This window comes from Dipodomys merriami, unplaced genomic scaffold (genome assembly GCF_024711535.1).
Source record: "Dipodomys merriami isolate MVZ:Mamm:240054 unplaced genomic scaffold, mDipMer1.0.p SCAF_19, whole genome shotgun sequence".
Taxonomy (NCBI): Eukaryota; Metazoa; Chordata; class Mammalia; order Rodentia; family Heteromyidae; genus Dipodomys; species Dipodomys merriami.
In genome coordinates, this window is record NW_027203270.1 from 25,491,785 (window position 1) to 25,517,524 (window position 25,740).

Consider the following 25,740-nt stretch of genomic DNA (forward strand, 5'->3'; position numbering starts at 1 on the left):
ACTACATAAGCAAAAAGAAAAAAAAGCCAGAAGTGGTCCTGTGGCTCAAGTGGTAGAGCGCTAGCCTTGAGCTGAATCGCTGAGGGACAGCACCCAGGCCCACAGTTCAGGACCCACGACCGGACCCAAAAAACCCAAAAAAACAAAACAAAACAAACCCCCAAAAAACCATTTATCTGGTGCGGAACCCAGGAAGAAGGTACTGCTTCACTTCGCTCCAAGGCGATCAACTGGCACTGCCCCTTCTCAACCTCTCTCTTCCCTTGCTCCTCTCTTGAGACCTCCTCAATCAGGAACACAGAACCTGCTGAGCTTACTTTGGGCTAAATAGCCACCTGAAAAGACCTCATGGCCTTCGCCTCTGTAAGCTGTGCATATGATGGCCACCTAGTGGCTTGGGATATCTTGGGCTATCTCTGTAAACCCACCTGAAGCCTCTACCTCTATCTCTCTTTTTCTCTCCCTCTCTCCTTTGTCTGACCCAGGACTTCAGCCTGGCCTTCTGTGCACCGACCACCTTTGAATTGGGTAAGTCCCTACCCTTTGTCTCAGGGTGTCCTGTCTTGCTTTCCAGGAACTCAGCTCCCCCAAAGTCAGGAGAGCTCATGCTGGAGTCTCTATCCCCCTCACCTCACCCCCCACCCCGGTCTTTGGTCTTGGTGCTGAGAATGATCATTGACATTTCGTCTTCTCTGTCATCCTGTTTTTGGTAACTCTTTGGTTAATACAGGGATGCCTTCTTCAGCCGTAGTTTTACCCTGGTAGCTGGGCACCATGAGAAACCAAAATTCCAAACCAGACCCACACACTGCTTTGGGTTTCTTATTGGCTATCCTCAAACCTCTAGGCCAAAGACCTGATCTTAGAACGAGGAAATTAATTCTCCTCTGTAACTGGGAATGGCCTATGTACCAGCTCGATAACCTCCCTGGCCTCAATTTCTATGAGCAACTGGTGAAGTGGACTGAAATTCCTTTCATCCAGGGATGATTCTACTTATGCTCCCATCCCTCTCTGTTTCTCCTGCCTCCTACCTCAACTCTTGCTCATGTGGCAAGATCCCTCCAAAAACTCTCCCCCTCTATCTTCCTCTCCTGACCCTCTTGACTCTGTTTTCTGTGGCCCATCCACCACCCAATGGGCCATCTGACCCCACTGGGCCAAGGGTCTAATATTCTCATCTAGCATTATCTCCCTGTTATACTTTCTACTGCTCTTACTACGGAGGAGCATGAGGCAGTTGGTCAGGGCTGTGTCAAAGGTTCATGAGAACGAGATCCACCTTAGAGATACAAACATGCCCGTGGGAACTGAGGCAGTCCCCAGCCAGGACCCTCATTGGCAATATCAGATAGACACAGCCGAGGGTTGCAATGGCTTACGTAGATATAAAATGATTCAGAGCCTTTTGGCTGGATTATAGGCAGCCTCCCATAAGGTGATGAACTTTGTCAAATTGTGGAAAATTACTCAACTATGGGATGAGAACCCTGCTGCCTTTCTAGCTAGATTTCTAGCCCTGACTAAGTACACCCACGTGGACCCCACCTCTCTGCCTTGGGCCAGCTTTTTGGCCTCTCATTTTATTTCTCAGTCAGCCCCAGACATAAAGAAAACACTTTCAAAGGCTGAGGATTGACCTCAAACACTAATATGTAACCTGGTGAACATGGCCTTTAAAGTATTCCATGCCCATAAGGAGCAGGAAAAGACTGATAGGGAAGCCACCTCTCACCAAAAGGCGGCCTACCAAGCCCAAGCTCTGGTCACTGCCCTGAAGCCACGTACAACGCATGGCTCTGGAGAAAAGCGCCAACCACCTGGATCCTGCTTCAAATGTGGCCAGGAAGGGCACTGAGCAAGGCAATGCCCTAAACCCAGTCCTCCTCAGACACCATGTCCACTGTGTGATCAGAAGGGACACTGGAAGCCTGACTGCCCCTCTACGCCTAGCCACGGGGGTACAGTCCTTCCCTCCCCTGACCTGCCGCATTTCGTCTTGGGCCTGGGCACTGAAGACTGAGGATGCCCTGCTTCGCTGACCCCAATAACCCTCCTCCAGCCTAGGGTAACGATCCAGGTAGCGGGAAAGACCATTTCCTTTTTGGACAATGATAAGGGGGCTACCTGTTTGGTTCTCCCTTCCTACTCGGGCCCCCCAATTCCTTCACAGGTCTCAGTTATGGGAGTTGAGGGACTTCCCTCCCAGCCACCAGCAAAGGGCCCTCTTACTTGCCTGATATATGCAATGGAGGTACTAAGAGGAATGAGACCCAGCCCTGCTCTTAGCCTTAAAATCTAGCAAACTTCTCCACCCAAGCGATGCCCTGAGGCAGTTCTGAAATAACCCAGTTCGACAAACCAAAGAACAAAATTGTAGCCACAAAGAAGCTCAAGAAATTGTAAAGAGGGTAGTAGAGAAAGCTTGAGGAATGGAATTAAAGGAATTGTAAAGAGGGTAGTTAAAGTCTTGGGAAAGGAATTGGGGAAAATTTGGTTTCCTCTGGATAAGAAAGTACTTGAAAAGGAAGGGACTCCTAGTGCCAATTAACCTTACAACACCCCTATTTTGCCTATCTGCAAACCAGATGGCTCCTACTGATTAATACAGGACCTTCATCTCATTAATGAGGCTGTGGTGCCCATACATCCTGTAGTTCCCAACCCATCTACCCGCCTTTTCCATATTTCCCCTTCTGTGACTCAATTTTCTGTACTGGATCTTAAGGATGCTTTCTTTACCATTCTCTTGGACCTGGCATGTTGGATTCTGTTTGTCTTCACATGGGAGGATCCAAACACCTCTCAGACAAATCAGCTGACCTGGACCATGCCTCCCAGGGTTTTTGAGGCAGTCCCCATTTTATTTTTTACAGGTCCCACATTTGACCGCTCAGTATTCCCTGTCAGGATACATTCTTCTCTAGGAGAAGGGTGGCACTGGGCTGGGAAGGTGGCTCAGTGGTAGAGTGTTTACCTCACATGAGTGAGGCCCGGGGTTTGATTCCATAGCACCACATAAACAGAAAAATCTGGAAGTGGTGCTGTGACTCAAGTGGTAGAGCATTAGCCTTGAGCTGAAGAACTGAGGGACAGTGCCCAGGCCCAGAGTTCAAGCCCCACAACTGACTAGAAAAAAAGTAGGGGGGAATAGCACAGATGGAGAACAGGCATGGATCTTTGTGGGAAACAACTTGGCCTTGCCCCTGGCCCAGGCTACAAACCCTCATCCAGCAGGTTCATTCCTCACTGCATACTGAGCCTAAGGGACTGGTTTTGTTTGTTTGTTTTTTAAAGCCCCACTTCTATCACCCTCAGCTTTCTAGAATAGTTGAGTCTGCCTCTCAGGCACATTTTCCATGCTCCACCACTACTTTCAAAGGGGACTTTAGGCAAGCCTTTACAACCCATCAAATGTCGGGCTATTTGCCTGGCCAAGACTGGCACGTTGATTTCACCCATATGCCACTCACAAAAGGAGGAGGTACCGTCTAGCCCTGGCAGACACCTTCACAGGGTGGGGTGAGGCCTCTCCAATTCCCAAAGAGACAGCTGGAGTTGTAACCCCATTTTTACTTTCAGAAATTATTCCTTGCTTTGGCCTCCTCTCCTCCCTCCAATCTGATAATGGCCCAGCCTTTATTTTCCAAGTGGTTCAACAGGTTTCTTGGACCCTAAGGCATAGCCTGGTCTCAGCTCAGGAATTTTCAGGTAAACTCCAGGTGGCCATGGAATCCACCTCAGTATTTCTAGCCTCACTCCACCAGATTCTCTCCCTGGCACAGGTTGCTCTTCAAAAGTGCCAACACGGAGAACTCATAATGGCTAAAAAACGTGGGACCTACCTATTCTTGCAGGAACAATGTTGTTATTACATTAATGAGTCAGGTTTGGTAGAACAAAGTATTGAGGCCCTAAAAAAGCCTATTCTGGACTGGTTCCATAACCCCCATTACTTTTAATTTGTCTTTTCTTCAGGCCCATTAATTTTAATTTGCCTTTTCTTTCTACTTGCCCCATGCATCTTGAGGTTCATCCAGAGCCACATCCAAGAAATGACCAGAGGGACAGTTAATCAGCTTCTTCTTCTCCACCCAAACACTCACCAGCCAACTACCCCTCCGGCATCCTAGATAACCGGCATACAGCCCCACGATGCCCCTGTCCAGCAGGAAGTAGCCAGATGACTATCGTCGCCCTATTACCAAACCAAAAATGCCAGAATGTCAGGCAACTGGAGGGTAGAGGCAGCCAAGAAAAGCCAAACCCTTTATGTATACACCACCTTCCCAATCATCTTTGGGGGCATGGGCCTGAAACTGCTCAAACTTGCAAAACAAGTTCAGTGCTAAAAGTTCCTGCTGATCCTGGCCATAGAAACCCTGCTACAATGAGACTTTGAGCCACCTCTCTGATCCTGAAGGGAGTTGGCCCCGGAGCATACCCAATTGTTCAGCTTTACCTTCTCCTGCATGTTCTTTCCTCGCCTGAAAGCTTACAAAAACTTTCATCATGTCCACTGAGTTGTTACAGATTTTCCTCCTTGCAGTATCTAGCCAGACCCACAGAGAAATAACTGTACAAGTAGGTGTTGGTCAATTCTTACCAGTTACAGGTAAGCTCTGCTCATTTTTTCTGTAGGTTTACTGTGCTTTAATAGGAAATCAAAGGGGGGTTTGTGGCAAAGACTTGTTGGCCAGCCCGGGCAGAAAAATTCCTCTGAGACTCCACCTCCCAACTAACCAGCAAAGAGCCAAGCCAGAGGCATGGCTCAAGAGACTCTAATGTCTAACCAGCCAAAGGCTGGAGGTGGCACTGTGACTCAAAGTGGAAGAGCGCTAGCCTCGAGCAGAAGTGCTCAGGGACAGCTTCCAGGCCTTGAGTTCAAAGCCTGTGAATGCCAACTGGGACAAGCTATCCCAGCAAAAGCACCATGACCCCTGGGACGCCGCCAGTCCAGGAAATAAGGGACTATGGAAAAGAGGGAGAGGAGATGATGTTGCATCATCCACTTTCTGTCTGACATTCAAAATTACCTGGGAGCCAGGAGGTCCATAGAAACAGACTTGCCCATCTCACGTCCATACCTGTCTACCTTCTAACTAGACAGAAACTTATATTCTTTCCTTTGTTACCTTTTGTGTGCTCTCTAATTTTTTGCCCAGCTCCATCCTCATGAAACTTCTTCCAGACTTCATCTCAGGATTATCATCAAGGGACAGCTGCTACCTGCTGCCTTCTTCCAGAAAGGACCACATCTCTGTCTTTTGCCCCAATGTCGATGCCCCTTGCCAGCAGGAAGTAGCCAGAGAGAATCTGTGCCCTGTTTCATCATTATCAAAAGGTTGGAATGTAAGGTTTGCCATGGGGAGGCGAGGCAGGCTCCTCCCTCCTCTTGGCTAAGTTTCTGCCCAGTGCCTGTGTCATCTAGGTAACTGACATACCCGGAGGTCACATCCTGGGCTGAACCTGCACCCCTCCAAACTCCCCATGGGACCAGGGGAGGGTCCCAGGCTCTGAGATCATATCTGCATCCACTATGGCCTCACCTTCTCCCCTCCCTACTTAAATCCAGGTTAGACCTCAGCTGGCCCCTTCTTTAGGCCAGGTGGTCTTCACCTTGCATGGCCGGTGGCAAGCACTTCTCTAAACTAAACTTCTCTTCCTGTCTGAAAGCACATGGTGTTCTCTTTAATGGCTACCTACTTAAACCTCCCTATGAGTATACAGAGGTTTCAGAAAAGGTATTTCAAGTGTGAGGTGCTCTGAAGTCTCAGCTAGAGCAACATTCTACATGATACCTTTGAGTGGATGAGGCAGAGGATGGACCTGGTTCTCACCAAGCACTGGCACCATCTGTGAGAGTCTGTGCTGCAGACTCATCTTGCCTGGCGTGGCTTGATGAGAAACAGTAACATCATTGGAGCCAGGAGATAGCTGTCTTGCAGAATCTGTGTTGGTCTCATTTGGCTCCTGAGTCTCAGCAAACAGCTGAAATGGAGCAGATGACCCTAACAAGTCAAAATGTACCTTCCTAGATGAAAGTTCAGGTGGGATCTGTAAAGAGGATGAATATACAGCCTTACTACCTCCACCAGGATTTGATCTAGGGTAGAACTGATCCTGGGCCCATTGTAGAATTGGCCTGGCCTGAAACAGCAGGCACATCTGCAAAAGAAGAAATAAGTATTTTACTACAAAGCTATGGGTTAGCGACATTGTGGGCAAAAGGGACATTGTAGGCAATAGGGATATAGTATGCTAAGTCACTGCTAAAAACAAGGGAATAAAACACTATGGTAGGTCTAACCTGGGGTAGGTTATTGTCTAGAGGCCCCAAGTTCTCTGCCCCACCCCTGCTTTATGACATGTTTGTTTATGGAACTGACAGCTTTGTTCATAAAACAGAAAGGCTTAGGCTTGCAGCTGCCAGGGACTGGATCTCCTCTTCCTGAGAGCAGGGACCACTTCTTCCTATAGGGCCCCAGCTCCACAGCTAGGCAGGCTTTGGCTGCAGACCTGGATATCCCCAGAAAGCAGCCAGCAGCTCATGTTTCAGGGGCAAAGCAGACCTTCCCAAGTAAAACACCTCTGGAGTTACATAAAAATGCAAGTCCAATTCTGGGAGCTGTAAGTCCTTTTCTTCCATGCTAAAATCTGAGATTTTCTTCCTTCCCATGGTAGTAGGCTTCCAGAAAAGAATGAGCCAGTTTGGGTGATGAGTCTGAGAATACACATTATGAATTGATCCCACAGTGTTGACATTTCCTCTGAAGTTTCATCACCTTGTTCCATGGTTGGTAATCCACCATTCAGCTAGCTGGGTTTACCATAGAATCAGTGGTGACTCTAAAATATCTACAAGTACAGGTCAGGCAGTGGGGCAGGGTATTCAGTCAGTCAAGGTTTGATTCTGAGACAAGCCCCTGACATGAGCCTGGGAAAAACATCCCTATTTAACCTTGTCTGAACACAGTCTTAAACTAGTCATGGCACTTTTCAACTGTACCAAGTAATATATACGATGGAATTTTCCTTAAAGCAAAAAATTCATTTGACTTTACACAAGGACACCATGGCACATTAGAGATGATAAAGAATCTAGAAGAAATGATTGCCTTGTCTGTACTGCTGTGTATACTGAGGATTTTGTGTTTATTCTACTTGTTTAATTGGTGCTGTATAACTCCAGCCACATTTTTATAAAATCTTTTATTGTAAAAATTTTGTACAGAGGGGTTACAGTTAACGAGCATTTTCCCCCACCTCCCCAAGTTCTCCTGCCTACCTCCAACCCAGACATTGTAAAATTTGCTTTCAATATAGTGTCCTGTACATCTCGTCGTCACAGTGGGTCAGCCTGCGTCCTCATTTATGCGTTCTGCAATATCCCTTCCCCTCCCCACATTACAAAAATATATATACAAGGGGCAGAACACCAGCATCAAATCCAGTGAAAACAGGGGTTATACCATGGGAGAAGAACATACAATAGAAACAAAAGAATCACATAGTGTATTGTAAGTACATGAAAAACACTAGCAAGAAAGAGAAAGAGAAAAAAAACCTCTTCGGTTCCCAAGTTGGGGTACATTTTGCTTAACATCTCATATGGTCATACTTTGCTAGTTATTTTGGAGATTGTAACAGTGGGGGCAGGGGAAGGAATCCACCACGGAGAGTAAAGTGGGGGACAGGGAGCTTTATTAGAGTGCTGGGAACTGACTGGCTTGGGATACAGCACAGTCTCCAGAGCTGGAACTGTGACCCTGAACCAGCAATAGGGCTTAGTTTATGAAGGCACTCACTGCAAAGCAAGTGGGGGTTGTACATTTCAGAAACATAATGACATATGCCCCTACATCACTGAAGCCTGGGATTGTTACAAAGTTACAGGAGAATTATTACAATAATAGCAATAGGAGGAGGATACACAATGTGCGAAGCACCCACACCCTTGAGGCAGGAGGCAATCAGTCACTGGGTGGGATGCACAAGTCGCACAGCAGGTGCCTTTCTAATTAGGCAGGGTATGAGATAGTACGTTTTAAGGTCTCCTTTAAGGCCTCTCTCTTTTTAGTCAAGGGTCAATTTTCTGGCTTAGTTTTCTCACACAGTGTAGGGCTTTAACTGTCTAGGAAGCCTTCCCCCCTACAGAGATGGATTTGGAGACTGGATTCAAAGTAACTAGGAGTGATTCTGTTTTGGAGGGTGTTGTGTTTAAACTTCTCATGGAAGAGGTGACATTGTTTTTTCCAATTGGTACAGAAAGATACTGGAGAGCAGGGCCCTGCACCCAGTGGAAGGGCAGGATGGGGAGGTATAGCTGTGTACTGAGATCAAATATAGCCTTGGGTCTGAGCTGGAGAGTGGTCAGAAAACCCTGTGCCCAGAGGGTACAGGAGATGTGGGGTAAAGAGGGGTGGAGCTAGAAACAGGCCAAGTCTTCATGGCAAGTTTAACCCACTGACCTGGATCCTGTGTCCCTCAGCTTCTAACTGGCTGTTAGGTGTGTGGGGTTTGCCAGCTTAGTAATTCTGCAATAGTGAGACCCTCCCCTCCTAGGTTTTAGGTTAGGTGATTCTGAGGGTGTTTGGTACAGTGGATAGTTGAACAAGAAAAAAATAAATATCAAAAGATCATTCTCTTAGTCGCAAACTCATTTTTAAAAAGGTGGGAAACATACCTTGCTTTTGTTGCTTTCTTCATTTTCTTCTATGGTCATCTTGGAGAAGGATAATGTTTCTTTTTTTGTTTTTTTTCCCCCGTTGTTGGGCTTGAACCCTGGGACTGGGTGCTTTCCCTCAGCTCTTCAGCAAAAAGCTAGTGTCCTCTACCACTGGAGCCACAGTGCCACTTTCCACTTTTTCTGTTTATGTGGTGCTAAGGAATTGAACCCAGGGCTTCATGCATGTGAGGCAAGCACTCTACCCCTGAGCTACTTTCCCAGCTCCAAGTTTGTTTCTGATATGGGGTATTCCTATATTTCTGCTTAGGCTGACCTCAAACTGTGATCCTCCCTACCTTTGCCTTCATAATAACTGGGATTACAAGTTTGAACCACTGTGCCCAGCTACATAACTCATTTCTTGTAAAGAGAGCTGCTATAAAGAGAAATCCAACAAACTGGGTTGAGTAAGAAGCATATTTTTAAAATATTTTCAGACAAACTATTACCAATAGATTTTTCAGAGGTACTGAGAAGCTCCATTGTATTAAAAGAAGACAGTCTTGGCTAGCATATTCACAATCCCAACCAGCTAAGCCTAGGTCCTTCAGGTGGTACCCAAGTTTCAAAGCTGTCCTTTCTTAAATATTCTATACAGGGCAAATTTTTTCCTGGCTCTTTTTCTTCATCACATTGCTTGTCTTTCTATACATAGTAGGTCTGACTTCACTTCCTCCATAGTCCCAAGAATGAAAGAAAAACAAATGGCTTAAATGAGACTGACATTAAAAGGAATGATTAACCTTCAAGGATCCCAAAACACCTCTTTGGAGACTTCTCAGCCACTCTCAACAGCTTGTCTCTACTGCCTGAATTTTGAACCTGGCTAAAGAACAACAGGCAGGACTTTATGCCATCCAGCTGCTGCCCTAACTAGTGAGTCATGGTATTTCAGTTGGAAAAAAATGACAGTTATCTTTTTTTTTTTTTTAGGGAGGGGTCTGGTTATGGGGCCTGAACTCTGGTCCTGGGCGCTGTCCCTCAGCTCTTCAGCTCAAGGCTAGCACTCTACCACTTGACCCACAGCGCCACCTCCTGCTTTTTTCTTTTTGCTTATGTGGGGCTGAGGAATCCAACCCAGGACCTCATGCATACAAGGAAAGTGCTCTACCACTGACCACCTTCCCAGCCCCCGAAAGTTATTTTCTGATTCAAAAAGGCATGTGAGTGCTGAGTAAACATTACTTCTTTCCATTTGAAGAAAGCTCGATTTTTGGGTAAGTTGTGGACGAGTTCATGGGGGAATGTGGTGGTGATAAGGCCTCTGAAGCAACAGCTTCTAGCTCATGATTCCTGAGCTCCAATGATATCCCATGGCCAAAAGCCTCTCCTTCAGGTCCAATGTTGTAGACAGAGCCCTTAAGCTCTACAGTTTACCCTCCTTCAGTTACCTTCAAGGCCTGGTCCCTGGGGCTTAGACCTCAACAATCTAAGAGCCTGGGTCCTTTATTTTTTTTAATTTTTAAATATTTTTTATTGTGAAAATACTGTACAAAGGGGTTACAATTACATGGGCAAGATAATGAGTACATTTCTTTTTTTTTTTTAATTTTTTTTGGGGGGTCCGGTTGTGGGGCCTGAACTCTGGGCCTGGGTGCTGTCCCTCAGCTCTTCAGCTCAAGGCTAGCGCTCTACCACTTGAGCCACAACACCACTTCCGGCTTTTTCTGCTTATGTGGTGCTGAGGAATTGAACCCAGGGCCTCATGCATGCAAGGCAAGCGCTCTACCACTGAGCCACCTCCCCAGCCCCGAGTACATTTCTTATCAAGCATTGTAGCCTCCTCCTTTGTTTCCCCTTCCCATCCTGCCCCCTCTCCCTCTTCCCCCCCCTCCCCCCGCTCCCCCCACCAAAGTTGTAAAGTTCATTTTTCGACATAACGACTTATACATCTCATTGTTGCAATGGGTCCTCCTGTATCCGTTTTGATTTGTTTATACCGTGGGGGAGAGACATACAAAGCAACAAAGTAATAATCTTATAAATATGTTAGAAACAATCGTATGAAAGATTTTTTTTTTTGTCAGTTGTGGGGCTTGAACGCTAGGCCTGGGAGCTGTCCCTGAGCAATTCAGCTCTACCACTTGAGCCATAGCGCCATTTCTAGTTTTCTGGTGGTGTTTTTTTTTTTTTTTTTTTAAATTGTGATTAAGTGATTACATAATTTCCCAAATTTCACAGTATTGTGGGATAGTGATGCTCAGTTAAAGTCACAAACACATTCTAACTTTCCTGGAGCAAATTGTCCATCATGGTCTATAACATATAACAGTGTACACATATACACCATACATGTGATCAGCAGCATGGGGTTATTTAGTAGTGGTTCAACCAGATGAGTGGAAGTTCTTTGTTTCTTAAGTCCTGTTAATTTTGTCGTATCACCTCACATTTTGGATTTAATCTCCACTTATCAGGGGCTCAACATGATTTCTTCTAGCTCCATCCATTTCCCTGCAAATGCCATTATTTTGTCATTTTTAATGAGCCTGGGTCCTTTAAGGGCTTATTAATTAACTGGCTGTCTGAGCAGAACTGTGAGGCTGGGAAACCCTGAGTATCTTCTTTCTTCTATTGTTCCTTCCATTCCCATCTCCCCCATATTCTTGTCCCATAGGCTATAGTATTCTAAAAAGAAGCAAACTACAAATAAATTAAAACAAGAACTGTACAACTCATTTACCATTACATTCTCATTACTTGGAACAGTGCTTGGCACACAGTAATACTAAAAAAAAAAAAAAAAATGTTGAATGACTTGATGATTATACACATGCCAGGCACAGGGAAGGGATATCATTTCACAGACTGGGAGACTGAAGTACAATTCTGATGTGGTGGAGCTACTGTGATACTATTGCCTTTAAATCAAGCTATGAATCAAGTTATCAATAAGCACAGAAGACAGCACCCAAATGGAAGGATCGTACTGAAGGTAGAACTACATTCAGCTTCAAACCGAAAGAGTATCAACAAAGGATCCTTTAAAATTGCATTGTAACCATAGGGCAAGAGTAGAGTCTCCATAACTTTAGAGCAGTGCGGTTTTTTTAAAAAAACCTATTTTGTTATAAATATTTGAGACCAGCAACATAATCTCATCAGGATAATGAATTACTAATATATTAAATATCCTCATATGTTGCTACACTGAAATACAATTCTAAATTTCATGTTCATTATTTCCACACATTGGTTTATATATGATTTACTTTTTTTTTTTTTTTTTTTGGTCGATCCTGGGGCTTGAACTCTGGGCTTGGGAGCTAACCCTGCACGCTTCAGCTCAAGGACAGCGCTCTACCACTTGAGCCACAGCACCACTTCCAGTCTTCTAGTGGTTTATTGGAGATAGAGTCTCAAGGACTTTTCTGCCTGGGCTGGCTTTGAACCATGATCTTCAGATCTCAGCCTCCTGAGTAGCTAGGATTACAGGCATGAGCCACCGGCGCCCCACAACTTTTTATATTTTATATAATATTTGAGAAATTCATCTAGATTGATAGATGCAGCTACTTAATTTACTTTTCACTGTAGCATAATATTTTAGTTATGACTATATCATGATGTGTTCCTTCCCATTTTGATAGACATTGGATTATTTGTTTCTTCTTTCTTGATACCAGACAATCCACTTATGGAAATTACTAAATGTATCTCCTTTGCATACATATGTGAGTTTCTCTAAGATGCTTTACTAACATTTTAATTACAGAATGCTAGGATTTGAATGTTTGTGTCCCCTATAGTTTGTCTATTTTTGTGCCAGTCCTGGTGCTTGAACTCAGGGACTGGGTGCTGTTCCTGAGCTTCTTTACCCAAGGCTGGTATGCTACCACTTGAGCCACAGCTCCACTCCAGCTTTTTGCTGGTTATTGGAAGTGAATCTCAAGGACTTTCCTGCCCAGGCTGGCTTTGAATTGCAATAGAAGTAGGAAATTTTGGGAAGTCATGAGGACTCTGCCCTCAAGGATGAACTAATTCCCTTATGAAAGAGCTGCATGAAAGTAGGTAGGCCTTCTTTGTTACCTTTCCACCTTTTCATCATATAAAAACACGGTGTTCATCTCAAGAGGATCCGGAATTCAAGGTGCCATTTTGAAAGCAGAGATTGAGTATTGCCAGACCTTAAACCTGCCAGTGCCTCCATCTTAGACTTCTCAGCCTCCATAACTGTGAACACAATACTTATGTGACTTACAAACTCCTCAGTCTCTAGCATTTTGTTATTCAAGCAAGAAAAGATTAAAACACAAAGTAAGATTCTGATTTGATTACAAAGATTAAAACACAAGGTAAGAGTCTGATTGGATTTGGTTGGCACCAATTATGTCACCATCAACAAGAGTTATGGGGCAGTAGTTTTAGTACTTTGCTTTTCAGGGTCCCAAGAAGGACCTTCAAACATTAGGAGGGCTGCTCATGTAGTTTACACCCTGAGTTCAATCCCTAGTAGTAAAAACAAATAATATCAGTTTGGGTTGTGGGTGTGGCTCAAGGGTAAACACCTGCCTAGAAGGGCTCTGAGTTCAAAAGGACTGAAGAAGCTAGTGAAGTGTTTTACCACTGGAGCCAAGCCTCCAGCTCACTGAGGAAGAAAACAAAAGCTACAGGACTCTAAGCTTCTTGTATTTTGTGGTCAGAGCATCTATACTTTAATTTATTTATAATAATTGGAAAGCTTCATCAGATTTTCTTTAGGAAAAAAAACAAACAAGTTTTACTGCTTTAAAAACTGTCAAAGCCAGGTGCCAGTGGCTCATGCCCATAATCTTCCCTACTCAGAAAGCTGAGATCTGAGAATTGAGGTTCAAAGCCAGCTGAGCATGAAAGTCCATGCAACTCTTATCTCCAATTAACCACCAAAAAGCTGGAAATGGAGCTGTGGCTCAAGTGCAACAAGAGTGCTAGCCTTGAGCAACATACACACACACACACACACACACACACACACACACACACACACACACACACACACACACACACACACACACACACACACACACACACACACACACACACACACACACACACACACACACACACACACACACACACACACACACACACACACGAGTTGAAAAGCCTGGGTTGGCACATTTCTGCATTCCCACCATTTGGAGAAGTGAAGGCAGTAGGACCTGAGATGAGAACTCAAGGCCAGCCCCGGCTACACAGAGAAGCATTAAAAGCAACTAAAACCTCAAATCAAACCAATAACCAAAATACTTGTTTAAAAACCTCAATACTGGGGCTGGGAAGGTGGTTCAGTGGTAGATCCCTGGCCTTGCATGCATGAGGCCCTGGATTTGATTCCTCAGCACCACATAAGCAGAAGAAGCCAGAAGTGGCGCTGTGGCTCAAGTAGAAGAAAATAGCTTTGAGCTGAAGTACAGTACCCCGGTCCAGAGTTCAGGCCCCACAACCAATTAAAAAAAAAAAAAAGATTGTCAATGTCTTTTGGCCCTCTTCCTGCCCAGTGAGACTACAGGACCAAAAAAGCTGTAAAGTCAAATGCTTGTTAAATAAAGCATGTTCATCCTTAGTTTCATGAGCTGCCTAGGAAACTGTTGATAAGATTCCTAACATTAGGAGAGGGATAAAGCAGAGCCTTTGTCCTTAAAAGTGGTTATAGCCAACTGTGCAAAAGGGTTTGCTACCAAAAAAATTGACTATCAGCTGTACAACTTATTAGTTTTGCTCAAACCTTGTATGACGCTTCAATGATGTCATGTAGATGTTTGAGGTGGAAAGGGAGAATAAACTATGTATAAAGCTAAATTTGGCCCAGGGAGAAAAAGTTTTAAAAAACTGATGCTCAATAATTTAATTAAAAGGAAAGACATATATATATATATATATAAAGGAAAGACTATATATATATGTAATCATTCCTACACCCTAGACTGAGTACTGCCTGGCACTCTAACTTTTTTTCCTATAGTCCAACAACTTGGTCTGAGATCTTCCTTCACTTTATAAAGTCCCAACAGTGACCTAAACATCACTGTGGGCCAGAATGAGTTTGAATAAAGCAAGTATCCAAGTGGCACGGACTATGATTCCTAGCTAACTTCACAGCACACTGGAATCAGCAGGAACCATAACACAGGGGTGACATGCAGGGTTTCTGCAGTTGTTTTTTTTTTCTTTTCACAAACCCCAGCTCTCCCAGGTGAATAATTCAGAATAAACCAGCCAGGCTGATGTGCTACTGTGAATGCTGCCAATTTTCCATGAGCTTAGCACCAAATCTGTCATTTTCCCCCTTCCCTTGATCTAAGTCCGCTTGTAGTTTAAGATGTCAAAGTCTCCTTGCTTTTTTATTTTTTCATTCATCAGTGTATTCCTATGTTCAAGGTTTATGTCAGATGGAAAAAAAAAAAGCTGGAAAGTACTTGGTGATTTCTCCTCTGCCACATCCACCATGCCTTGTCAAAAGAAGTGTTCCACTATCACACCTGATAGAGAAGCCTTTGGCTGTCTGCCTGCCAGCAGCCATCTATTCCTACACTGTTAATGTCAGAATCAAAATTCTTATCAATGGCTTTTCCAACTCAAGACACACTGATGTAGATGTCTTTGTGGTCTGAGGTCAATTTCTGAACAGTATCCTTTATTCTTCTACCGCACTGAGTCAAAACAAGTGAAAGTGTCCCTGATAATTCAGCATCCTGGCCATGGCTCTGCAGGATCTCCTGCTTGAAGACACTAGTGTAGTCGATGAGCTCCTCCAAGCCACATTCGGACAGCTGGCCATAGCCCAAGAACTTGTGCAGCACCTTCTCCAGCTCGGGCTCCACGGTCACGCAGTGATCAATGCCGGAGCTCCGGCACCTGGGTATCCGCAGCCGTTGGGCCCAGGCCCTGCGGCGGCCACTTCCTGTTCCTCATCCCCCAGGTGGGCAGCGAGGACGGCTGAGGTGGCAGGCGCACTAGCTAGCCACGGCGCCATGTCCAGGAACCGGCCCATGACCTGGTTCTCCTGGCGGCTCTTGGTGCTGCCCACTCTCCTAATCTATTTTCATAATATTGTTACGTCTAACCAACCCCAAAGCCATAGTCTCCTCTTTTCTGTTCTTTCCTTCCAATAGCTCTAAGCACAAGAAAAGAACTGAGCTCAACAAAACAATAAAAATAAAAAAAATACAAGACACAGAGGAACTAGACACTGAGTAGAAAGCTATTTAGCCTGGATTTGGTAGAACGTATTAAAGATACTAATCCTTAAGTCATTTGTAAAGCATTTTTCTGTAAAACTTAAACTTGGAGCCATGTCAGTTTGAAGGCCTTATACTGTATGACTGATATCAAATTAATCCCATAAGCCAGGTGCTGGTGTTTTACACCTATAAGCCTAGCTATAGCTACTCAGAGGTTGAGATTTGAGAACTGTGGTTCAAAGCCAGGCTAAGGTAGAAAAATCTGAGAGACCCTTGACTCCAATTATTCATCAAAAAGCTAGAAGTAGCTGGGAAAGTGATTCAGTGGTAGAGACCTTGCCTTACATGCATGAGGCCCTGGGTTTGATTCCTCAGCACCACATAAGCAAAAAAAGCCAGAAGTGGCACTGTGGCTCAAGTGGTAGAGCTCTAGCTTTGAGCTGAAGAGCTGAGGAACAGCGCCCAGGCCGAGTTCAGGGCCCATGGCCAACAACAACAACAAAAAAAGCTAGAAGTAGCCGGGTGCTGGTGGCTCACGCCTCTAATCCTAGCTATTTAGGAGGCTGAGATCTGAGGATCACGGTTCAAAGCCAGCCCAGCAGGAAAAGCCTGTGAGACTGTTTGTTTGTTTGTTTCTTGGTCAGTCATGGGGCTTGAACTGTAGGCCTGGGTTCTGTCCCTGAGTTCTTCAAATCAAGGCTAGAGCTCTACCACTTGAGCCACAGTGCTACTTCCAGCCTTACCTGTTCATGTGGCGCCGAGGAATCAAACCCAGGGCCTCATGAATGCAAGGCAAACACTCTACCTCTGAGCCACCTTCCCAGCCCTCCGTGAGATACTACAATAAGCCACTTAGAAAACAGGAAGTGGCGCTGTGGCTTAAGTGGTAGAGCACTTGCCTTGACCTGAAGAGCTGAGGGACAGTGCTCAGGCAGAGTCCAGGCCCCACAACCGACGCGCGCAAAAAAACAAACCTGAGTTCTACTACTACTATTACTACTACAGTAGTAGATAAGCTAAATGAAGTAGCTAAACCACAAAAGAGCAAAAGTGATTGATTTTTTAGAACAGACACAATGGCTCATACCTATGATCTCTAGCTATTTGGGAGGCAAGAGATCAGAACTGTGTCGAGGTCAGCCAAAAGTGAATCTCTTCAAAAATAACATCTGAGTACTTGTGTTCATGACTTTAATCATAGCTATTGAGGAGGCTGAGATCTGAGAATCCAGGTTCAAAACTAGCCTAGGCAGTAATGCCTGTGAGATTCTTTTCTTCAATTAATCACCAGAAAACCAGAAATGGAACTGTGGCTCAAAGTGGTAGAGTGCTAGCCCTGAGCAAAAGAGCTCAATGACAGTGCCCAAGCCCTGAGTTCAAGACCCACTACCACCAAAAAGAAAAAAAGTTGCTATGCATGTGGCTCAAGTGATACTTGACTGTCTGAATTCAGACCTAGTATTGAAATTTAAAAAGATTGATTTTAGAATTTCTCTATGAACAGTCATAAGTCAGGATTATTCTAGAAAAATAGGAATGCTGCAATATTAGGAAAATTTTTGGTATAACCTGTTATATGGCAATATAATCATTATTATCTTAAAGATAAAACAAGGCATTTGAAAATATTTGAAATCAATTTTGGCTTTAGAAATGGACAACCACAGAGGGAAACTCCTAATCTTCATCAAAAAAACAGCTAATCAAATACTTATTGTATAAATGACCAAATAAATGGATGGGATAGGGGAAAGTACAAAGCTCAAGACTATATTTGTTCCAGGGACCCTTTCGAATTCTCCTGCTCTTATTCGAACATCAGGAGTCAGAAGAGTGATTAGAAAAGGAAATGTCCACATGTGCCATGGGTGTGCAAGCAGGCGCCTGAACGGCCGTCGGAACACCTACAGCCGCCCCCCAGGCACGCGTGCCACTCCACCAACGGCTTACATTACCGTCACCTTAGCGAGGCGCAGGGGGGACAGCTCCACCTTCAGGTCGTCCGCCTACTTCAGCAGCTCCTTCTCTTTGCCGCACAGATCCCGAGCTTGAATCTTAGCCTGCACCAAAGAGGTCCGAGTTCAGATTGGCACCTCAGCCAGCCGCGGCCGGGACCGTCCCCGCCGGCTCCGCAGCAGGGCCGCCACCCGCCTCAGCAGACGGGAAGCTTCAAGGGCCGGTGCGCGCGCTCCGCGGGCCGAACCCGGGGCCCGGCCGTCCTCAGCTGCACCTCACAGACCGATGAGACAGGCAGATGAGGACTCCCCCCCACCCCACTCCCAAGTTCGGCCCGCGGTCCCCACCCAGTTCCCGTGACCGAGTGGCAGTCGAATGGCACCGGACCCCTCGGCCCTCACCACAACTACAAGTAGCTGCTCCGGCCGGCAACTCGTCAGAGGAAAAGAGGAAGAGGTGGGAGTGAGCTCCCCAACTAGGGCCGGGTGGCGGTGTACGTGGCCAATGGCGTCGCGCCAGGGGATCCTAGTCCCGCCCTCCTCCTGGAGAGCGCCTCTAATGTGAGCATTTTACAGCTTGGCATTGTACCCAAGACAGCACCTTTAGGAAACTGAGACCTGGAGTGAGCAGCAACTAGTCGGGAGACGGAGTAGTCAGGGCTTGAATCTGACCACTCGGTCGTCTGTCTACGTCATTCATTCGGGCTGCTTAGCAGATTTCCCAGCCTGTCTCTGAACTAGGTGCAGGAGCCAGGGCGAAGGTGGGAGGATTTTTTGACTTTAGACTGGCCGTGCTGGCTTCCAAGGTCTCTTTGAGGTCTGCAAGAATGCCACAGTGCCGTTGGCCTCTGTCAGACTCATTCCCTACTGCCTTTCCCGGTTCCTGGGCCAGTCACACAAGAAGTCTCAAGTGTTTAAAAGTCAGTGACTGCCAGAAATTTAGAGGGGACCAGAGGTGGCCTGCAGCCCATTCTGAGGCCAGACGTGTGAAAGTCAGCTCAGGTGACTTTCAGATCCTAATGCTATTGGATGATGGTTTACTGTTTTGTTTAAAAGCTAATGAGGACACTGGACTCTTAGAAGTTGGGTCATTCTGGATTTTTCCCTATTCTCCAGTCAGATATACAAAAGCGAGACTTCCAGAGAGAGAAAGCAGCTCACAAGCCCAACTGAGAATTTCCTGCCTGTGCTCAGCCTTGCCAGGGAAAGGAGAAAGGCGGAGTGCATTTGGTAAGGGGGAAAAGGTGGATCAAGGAGGAGTTTTTAGTATTTTTCATATATCATGCAAAATATGTGCCAAGTGATCACTCACATAAATTCAATTATGTTTCTTTTGAGGCTTTTTTTTTTTTTTTTGCCAGTCCTGGGGCCTGGGAGCTGTTCCTGAGCTTCTTTTGCACAAGGCTAGCACTCTACCACTTGAGCCACAGTGCCACTTCCAGCTTTTTCTGTTTATGTGGTACTGAGGAATTGAACCCAGGGCTTCATGCATGTTAGGCAGGCATTCGACCACTAAGTTACATTCCCAGCCCCCCACCTTGTTTTTGTGTACATACTGAGGCTTGAACTCAGGGCCTGGAGCTCTGGCTTGGCTTTTTTGCTAGAGGCTACTGCCCTGCCATTTGAGCCATATCTCCACTTCCAGTTTTCTGCTGGTTAATTGGGCATAAAAAGCTCACTGATTTTTCTGCCCAGGCAGGCTTTGAATTTCCAATCCTCATCTTAGCCTCCTGAGTTGCTGAGTGTACAGAAGTGAGCTACCAGTATCAAGTTTTTCAATTATATTTGAATCCTTTTATGTATATTCTCAATAATGGTAGGCCAATTTAAGGTATAATCTATAGGCAATTAGTGGGGTGATTCTGCTTCTGGTATTTTTCTACTTGTCTTAAATGGTCAGGGTACTTGGATTTCTGAGTAGTTGCAGTGATGGAGAACTTGTACTAGGTCAGAATATTCAGGCATCATTGACTCCTACTGTATTATATTACATCTTCCTCTGCACCCACCCAGTTCTGCTTTCTCCTAGAATTTTCCACTGGCTCCTCAGTCACCCTTTGGGTCCTCAGATGCCTAAAGGGGAACTCTCTGGTGGTGCTTTTGTATGTTTCAGTTCCACTCTGAAATTTGGGGCAAAATGGCAAGGAGATGGCCAAGATTCCTCTCTCTAGAAGGCCACTCCAATGTTACCTTTGATTTCTGGAGGGTAAATATGACTCCTTTCTCAATTCCCAGCTAAGCAAGAGCACATTCTCAGAGGAAAACACCACTCCTGTTCTCCAGTCTCAGCAGATTAGCGGAGTATGTCTTGTCTTGGCAGGGGCGGGGGCCGGGGGTGGGGGGAAAATGCTAACGCCTATTTATTTGAGCCTTGTTTTTGCTACTCATGATATATACTACCATATTATCATTTGCACCAACCATCCTGCATCTAACAACTTTGAAAAATATATAATATATACAGTATTTTATTAAAACATTTTATTTAAGAATGAAGTCTTGTTTATCATTTTAGATACAACAAGTTCTAAGTTTAGAGATCTTTTGTTTTTTTGTTTTTGGTTATTTTTAGTTTTTTAGTTTTTTGTTTTTGTGGGTTGTATGCCTGAACTCTGGGCCTGGGCACTGTCCCTCAGCTCTTCAGCTCAAGGTTAGCCCTCTACCACTTGAGCCACAGCACCACTTCCGGCTTTTTCTGCTTATGTGGTGCTAAGGAATCAAACCCAGGGCCTCATGCATACAAGGCAAGTGCTCTACCACTGAGCCACCTTCCCAGCCCCATCAATGGACTTTTCTGCCTGGTCTGGCTTCTAACTATGATCTTCAGACCACAGCCTCCTGAGCCACCCACCCATAGCCGGCTCCTGGGGCTATTCTTGTCACTGAATATTTTGCCCTTGTGAAGTACCTGATAAATGACTCGGTGGATATTGAGATTTCCTACTGGGTTCGATTCCTCAGCCCCACATAAGCAAAAAGAAAAAAGCCGGAAGTGGCGCTGTGGCTCAAGTGGTAGAGTGCTAGCCTTGAGCTGAAGAGCTGAGGGACAGCGCCCAGGCCCAGAGTTCAGGCCCCACAACTGGACCAAAAAAAAAAAAAAAAAGATGAACCTTTGGATAAATACTAAATTTAAACACAGAAGCTAGACTGGCTACTCTGCATGCAGAAATAATTTAATGTCTCTCACAGAACAGAACTGGAGCTTTGCTAACCCTCCACAGTCCATGAGGGCCTCTACCACACCAACCCCTGGAAAGGTGCTTCTCTTGTCCTATCCATTTATGCAGTAGTTCTCGTGGATTTCTGGCTAGATGTCACACACCAAGGCCAAGAGGTTTTTTAGAACTTCCTTCCTGTTCTGCAGGAAGTAGTTCTGGAGGATGGTCATCTTCTCCTTGGTCTCCTTTTCCACCTCATTGCTGCAACTGCCATGGGATCCCAGTGCCGCTGCTTCCTTGGCCTTGAACTCTGTCTCCCTCTGCAGGCGGTAATGTTCAATTTCAGCCTGCGCTGCTTCTTTGGCCTGCTTCATTCAGCCTTGGGTTTGAGGAATCTAAGCAACTTCATTTCACTTAAGACCCCCATCTCAGTTCTGCAACATAACCCTTGACCCACTTCAGCCCCAATGCCTGGAATTACGATATCTGAAATTCCAGAACAGTCCCTCCTAGTGTGTGGTGACCATTATCTAAACCAGACACCCTGCAGTAGCACGTATCCTCTTGAGACTCCCCTGTGGTACAAGCCAACCAGCCCCCTTGATCTAACCAACAACTTGTTTCTGGGCCTTTCCCACTTTGTAGTGTACCATTCATACTATAGAGTTGTTTTATGATTTTGTAGTGATTTGTTACAAGAAGTTATGATGTATGCAAAGCCCCTGCCTTCCCTAAAAAAGTGTATAAAAAGTGCTGTAACCCTGGGCTCAGGGTCTCTTAGCGTCATCGGCTGCTGCCATGTACTCGGGGGAGAATGGGGGGACCAAGCTCAAGCTTGCAATAAAGACTACTTTGCTTTTACATTGGTGAAGGTCTCTGGTGGTCTTTTGGGTAAGGATTTCCGAATTCGTCTTTACAGGTTCTTTCGCTTTCAGGCCTCTGACCCCTTCTGGGCTGCACGCTTCTAAGCCTGCAGCAGCTGCTGAATCCCCTGTGACTGACTAGCCATGGCAGTAGAGGCCGAGCAGCAGGAGCCCAAGTCCATGCCACAGCCGCTCAGGTCACCTGACCCACCGCCCATGATCTGCCCAGCCCTCCTTGAGCTTTTTGATCAAGGTTGGTGATCTACCACTTGAATCACAGCTCCACTTCCAGCTTTTTGCTGGTTAAATGAAGATAAGAGTTTAATGAAGCTGGGCACTTGTGGCGCACTCCTGTAATCCTAGCTATTCAGGAGGTTGAGATCTGAAGATGGTGGTTCAAAGCCAGCCCAGGCAGCAAAGTCCCCATGAGACTTATATCCAATTAACCACTCAAAAACCTGAAGTGGAGCTGTGGCTCAAAGTGAGCAAAAGAGCTCAATGACAGTGCCCAGGCCCTGAGTTCAAGCCCTAATAGAGCACAGAGAAAGGGGAGAGGAAGAAGAGAGATTGCAATTCACAAGCAACTTAACTAAAGAGGTATCTGAACACAATTCTAAAGGACATTTTTCCCTCCCTCAACATTCACTACAAATCTGTTTGCACAATCCACATTTTACATAGTTGTAACTTTTCCATTTGGTGGTTTTTCTCTCCCCCTTTTTTTTTTGCGTGTCATGGGGCTTGAACTCCAGGCTTGAGCCACTGTCTCTGAGTTTTTTTGGGTCAAGGCTAGTGCTCTACCACTTGAGCAAGCACTCTACCATGGAGCCACCTTCCCAGCCCTGGTGTTTTTTCTTGACTCTTAAAATTACTGAATTCACAAAGAGCTGGCAGAGGCAACATTCCAGTCTCTGCACTTTCCTATGTCACCATACCATAATATGCTGAGCCGTTCCCTTATTTGGCATTTGGATTATTTCCAGTTTTTCACTCTTATAAATAGCACATGAACATCTTTGTACAAATTACATTTTTCCCCTCTTGGCTTTCTATTTCCTTGGGGTATATTTCCAAAACATATTACTGGGTCAAAGGTTTGAAAACTTTCATAGCTCTTGTTACCCACTGCCAGAATATTCTCCAGGAAGATGGTTGTATATTTGAGCATTTCAAATGTTTATCCAGATTTTCTTTCCCACAGTGTAAAGTAAGATTAACCTTCATTGTCTGGGTTTGTTTTCTTATTCTTAATCTTCCATGTGAGGAATGAAAAGTTCCAACAAAACAAAAAAAATAAAGATGGCAAAGCACTCTTTCTGTAGCCAGAGATGAGCTCTCTCAGACTAACTTGATTATAATGTTAGTTGATGAGATCTGAGGCTGAAATAATTCAGGCCTGCAAGTGGCCTGTGTCCTTTGCCAGCCTTCACCCAGCCTTCAGTGCCTCCAGACTCTGCACTCCATCTCTTTTTTATCTCATGTTCTATCCAAGGCTTTATTAAACTTTCCTCTGTGATGGATAGTTCTTTTTGCCTCTCCAGGTGCTCTTCTATCACTCTATTTCCTTGCTCTGCTCAGGAGGCTTCTTGGAACATTGCAGCTACTTCCCTTCCCCTGCCTCCTAGTTTCCAGCTTCCACAAGAGACCAGATGAGGCTGGGAATATGGCTTAGTGGTAGAGTGCTTACTTAGCAGGCATGAAGCCCTGGGTTCAATTCTTCAGAACCCCATACACAGAAAAAGCCAGAGTAGCACTGTGGCTCAAGTGGTAGAGTGCTAGTATTGAGCAAAAGCAGCTCAGGGACAGTGCCAGGCCCTGAGTTCAAGCCCCAGGACTTGCAAAAAAAAAACAACAGATGAAGAGGGTGTGGGCAGGGTTCTTATACCTGTGGGGAGGAGTCACTGAGCACTGATGTGCTCCTTACTCAAGTTTCCAGCTATTGTTGGGCTAACCTCTCACCACAGCTCCCCTGTTCATTCTCTCCCTCTCTCTTTCCATTAATTTCCTTTCCCTCTCCACACATTTTTGTAAATGGTGCCTCACGCCCTATTGTTTTTTTGTTTTGTTTTTTTTTTTTTTGCAATACTGGCGATTGAATTCTGGGCTTCATGCTCGCTCAGCTGGCATTTTGCCATCTGAACCATGCCTCCAGCCCTGCTTTTTGCTGGTTATTTTGGAGAAGGAGTCTTAAGGCCTTTTCTGCCCAGATTGTCTTTAAAATGTGACTCTCTGGTTCTCAGCCTCCTGAGTAGCTAGGATTATACATGTGAGCCAGAAGTGCCTGGCAAATACTACCTTTCTTAAACTCTCCTCAGATTATCCAATTTGAGCATGGCATTTGGGGAGATGTGTGTGTGTGTGTGTGTCTGTGTGTGTGTGTGTGTCTATCCCCAATCAAATTACTGTCCTTCCTCTGGAGCAGTCTCTGCTGTTTTCTAGAGCTGTATGTTCTGTTACCCATATAACCATTCCACTTGCATTTCTCACCAATGCCTCAAGCTCAACACACTCACACACACACACACACACACACACACACACACACACACAGACAGACACACACAGACACAGACACAGACACACACACACAGACACACACACACACAGACACACACACACACAGACACACACACACACACACAGACACACACACACACACACACACACACACACACACACACACACACACACACACACACACACACACACACACACACACACCAGAAGCCAGAAGGCCTTACAAGTTCTTTGTTCCAGGCAGACTCCTGAGAGCCAGATATCCTTTGAAGACAATAACTCCTTCTTTTGATACAAAATCCTTACTGAGAGTTGTAGGAAATTGTGTTTTTATCATTGTTGCTGTGCTAATTTGACATTTGGAAAGCTTTAGGGCTTTCTTGCTCTAGCAGAGTATGTTGATTAAATTTCTTTTCAATTATAGTTCTTGCTTCCTTTTCTGAGTAGAAAATTATCACGCAAATGAATTAGGAAGACCGTTTTCAGTCAGCACTGGTGTCACATGCCTGTAATCCTAGGTATTCAGGGGGCTGAGATCTAAGGATAGTGTTTAGAAACCAACCCTGGAAAGAAAGTCTATGACACTCTTAACTCTATTCTTTTTTTTTTTTTTTTTTTGCCAGTCCTGGGGCTTGAACTCTGTGCCTGGCACTGTTCTTGAGCTTCTTTTGTTCAAGGCTAGCACTCTATCACTTGAGCCACAGCATCACTTCCGGTTTGTCTGTGTATGTGATACTGAGGAATCGAACCCAGGGCTTCATATATCTGAGAGAGGCGAACACTCTACCACTGAACCACATTCCCAGCTTTTCTCTTAACAAAGTAAGCAAATAAGCAAAATAAGCAAAATAAATAATAAAAATAGCCATAAGTGGAGCAGTCACTCAAGTGGTAGAGTGCTGGCCTTGCGCAGAGAAGAGACAGGCCTCAGGCCTGAGTTCCATCTCCACGACTGGTACAGGAAAAAAAAACCATGCTTATTTTAGGTTCACTGTCCAGAAGACTACATAGAGAAAAGCTGAGTTACAAATCACAATATCCAGATCTGCTACCAGCCCAGAAGAAACTCAAGAGAGTCAGATTCCAAGCCAGGCACTGGTAGCTCACACCATAATCCTAGCTACTCAGGAGGCTAAGATTTGAGGATCATGGTTCAAAGCCAGTACAGGCAGGAAAGTCCATGAGACTCTTTATCTCCAATTAAACACCAAAATAACTGGAAATGGAGCTGTGGCTCAAATGGTAGAGTATTAGCCTTGAGCAAAACAGCTCAAGGGCAATGCCCAGGCCCTGAGTTCAAGTCCCAGGACTGGTACAGGAAAGAAAAGAAAGCAAGAAAGAAGAGAGGGAGAGATG

At 45.2% G+C, this 25,740-nt stretch overlaps 1 protein-coding gene, 1 long non-coding RNA gene and 1 pseudogene across 4 annotated transcripts in view; 1 reads left to right on the top strand and 2 right to left on the bottom strand.

Moving 5' to 3' along the window:
* Window positions 1-25,740, bottom strand: part of LOC138830958 (leucine-rich repeat-containing protein 37A3-like) — a 40,359-nt gene that overhangs the window by 5,509 nt on the left and 9,110 nt on the right. Inside the window, exons 2-3 of one of the 2 annotated variants that reach the window (XM_070027948.1) lie at window positions 17,853-17,951; window positions 5,802-6,168 (exon numbers count right to left, since the gene is read on the bottom strand). The gene's annotated coding sequence lies outside the window, so the exon portion shown is untranslated. Of the gene's footprint in view, window positions 1-5,801; window positions 10,520-17,852; window positions 17,952-25,740 lie in introns of those variants that run through there. The other variant, XM_070027947.1, reaches the window with a different exon arrangement.
* On the top strand, window positions 17,946-20,269 carry LOC138830962 (uncharacterized). Of its 2 annotated transcripts, none has more exons than XR_011373090.1 (3): window positions 17,946-18,407; window positions 18,963-19,076; window positions 20,082-20,269. It is a non-coding gene; the product is annotated as an uncharacterized lncRNA (long non-coding RNA). The 2 variants fall into 2 exon arrangements; XR_011373091.1 differs by having other exon boundaries at window positions 17,946-18,303.
* On the bottom strand, window positions 21,118-22,013 carry LOC138830960 (V-type proton ATPase subunit G 1-like; annotated as a pseudogene).